Raw genomic sequence first — 2,942 nt, forward strand, 5'->3', positions numbered from 1 at the left:
AATGTTCAACAAAAGTACAATAAAACAGTCCGGGCTGCCTCCCGGAGAGCGCTGGTTTAAGAGGTCCCGCACGACCTTTCTGGCATCAATTAACTGGCGCTTCAAGCTCGTCGAAGCGCAAGACTTCAACACGATTGTCTGCTTCATTCGCCTCGTGGTAATGCTTCACATATTGGCCATTCACCTTGAACCTGTGCCCCTCGGAATCTTCGAGCTCCACGGATCCAAATTTGGTAACAGCTGTCACCGTATAAGGACCACTCCACCTGGACTTCAGCTTGCCAGGAAATAATCTCAATCGGGCATTGAACAACAGCACCTTTTGCCCAACATGAAACTCACGAGGTAAGATTCTCTTGTCATGCCATCTCTTCGTCTTTTCTTTGTAAATCCGCGAGCTGTCATAGGCATTAAGCCTTGACTCCTCTAACTCATCTAGCTGCAAAAGACGATTCTGACCACACAACTTAGGATCATAATTAAGCTCGCGAATTGCCCACCAGGCCTTACATTCCAATTCAACAGGTAAGTGACACGATTTTCCATAGACTAGCCTATAAGGTGATGCACCAATTGGTGTTTTAAAGGCAGTTCTATAAGCCCATAATGTGTCATCTAGCTTAAGACTCCAGTCTTTCCATGATTTAGAAACTACTTTAGACAAGATCTCTTTCAACTCGCGGTTAGAGACCTCGACCTGACCACTAGTTTGGGGATGATACCCCAAACCTCGCCGGTGTTGGACACCAACTTTAGACAGAATAGAAGTGAGTTTCTTTTCTTTAAAATGCATTCCCCCATCACTAATGACGACCCTAGGGACACCAAATCGGGGGAATATGATCTTTTTAAACATCTTTATCACGGTCTTAACATCACAATGGGGTGAGGCAATTGCCTCAACCCATTTGGACACATAATCTACAGCCACTAAGATATACCTGTTACCTTTACTGGATGGGAACGGTCCTTGGAAATCAATGCCCCAGACATCGAAGACCTCAACCTCTAAGATGCCGTTTTGTGGCATCTCATGTCTCTTGGAAATGTTCCCTGATCGTTGGCAAGCATCACAAGCTGAAACAAAAGACCTAGCATCAACAAACAAAGAAGGCCAGTAAAAACCAGACTGTAGTACCTTAGCCACGGTGCGCGATGGACCGTGGTGACCACCATATGAAGAGGAGTGAAAGCCTTCCAGGACTATTTTGGTCTCCCACTGTGGAATACACCGTCTGCAGAGACCGTCTGCACATTCCTTAAACAAGTAAGGATCATCCCAGAAATACTGCTTAGCGTTATACAGCAAACGCTTCCGCTGCTGATGAGAAAGGTCTGGCGGCAGCTTGCCACTGACAACAAAGTTAGCTATATCTGCATACCAAGGTTCTTGGTTGCATACCAAGGTTCTTGGTTAACAATAGACGATATAACAGCAATTAAAGTTTCGTCAGGAAAAGAATCATCAATAGGTAGAGAATCTTCCCCTTCTCGTCGCATCAGTCGCGACAAGTGATCAGCTACAACGTTCTCAGCGCCTTTCTTATCCTTAATCTGCAAATCAAACTCCTGAAAAAGGAGTATCCATCTCAGTAGCCGTGGTTTCGCCTCCTTCTTAGCAAGGAGATGCCTCAAAGCTGCATGGTCAGTAAAAACAGTGACTTCTGACCCATTTAAATAAGTACGAAACTTCTCTAAGGCATAAACTACAGCTAACAGCTCTTTCTCAGTGGTAGTGTACTTCACTTGAGCCTCATCCATAGTTCGGCTCGCATAGTAGATAGCACTCAAAGCTTTGTCTTTCCTCTGGCCTAGCACCACTCCCAGTGCATAGTCACTCGCATCACACATGATCTCAAACGGCAAGTTCCAGTCGGGAGGCTGTATGATCAGCGAAGAGACTAAAGCCTGCTTTAACCTGTTAAAAGCAAAAAGACAATCATTAGTAAACACAAAAGGGGCATCCTTAGGCAGCAACTGTGTAAGTGGTTTAGCAATCTTTGAGAAGTCCTTGATAAACCGGCGATAAAAGCCGGCGTGACCAAGGAAACTCCTCACCCCCTTAACATTAACAGGAGGTGGTAATTGTTGAATCACTTCCACCTTTGCTTTATCAACCTCTATTCCCCTATCAGAAACTAAGTGCCCTAAGACAACTCCCTCGTTGACCATAAAGTGGCACTTCTCCCGATTCAAAGACAAGGTTGACCTCAATACAATACAGTGCAAACACTTTCTCAAGGTTAGACAGACAATTAGAAAAATCACTTCCATATACACTGAAATCGTCCATAAAACTTCCATGATAGACTCAATATACCCTGAAAATATCCCCATCATGCACCTTTGAAAGGTGGCAGGGGCATTACACAAACCAAAAGGCATCTTGCGATACACAAAAACGCCCTTAGGACAAGTAAATGTAGTCTTAGCCGATCGTGCGGGTGGATAGGATCCGAAAGAACCACGAATACCCGTCTAAATAGCAGAAAAATTTATGTGAAGCTAACCTTTCTACCATTTGATCAATAAAAGGAAGGGGAAAGTGATCTTTCTTGGTGGCGGCATTCAGCTGTCTGTAATCTATGCAAATCCGCCAACCAGTCACTACTCGAGTAGGTATTAATTCATTCTTTTCGTTCTTAACAACAGTTGTCCCTCCTTTCTTCGGGACTACCCTGACGGACTCGCCCATTTAGAATTACCGACGAATAAATAATACCGCATCCAGCAGCTTCATTACCTCAGCCATCACAACATCCTCGCATCTTCTGGTTCAGGCGGCGCGACCACATGTCTGCAAGGTTTGTGATCCTCCTCCAGCTCTCTATCCTGTGCATACAAATATCGGGACTAATCCCGTGATATCGTCCGATGAATAACCCATTGCTCTCCTGTTTTTCTTAAGTACAGCTAACAAATAAGTCAGCTGATCATCATTA

The sequence above is a fragment of the Silene latifolia genome, chromosome Y (assembly GCF_048544455.1).
Source record: "Silene latifolia isolate original U9 population chromosome Y, ASM4854445v1, whole genome shotgun sequence".
In the NCBI taxonomy this organism is placed as follows: Eukaryota; Viridiplantae; Streptophyta; class Magnoliopsida; order Caryophyllales; family Caryophyllaceae; genus Silene; species Silene latifolia.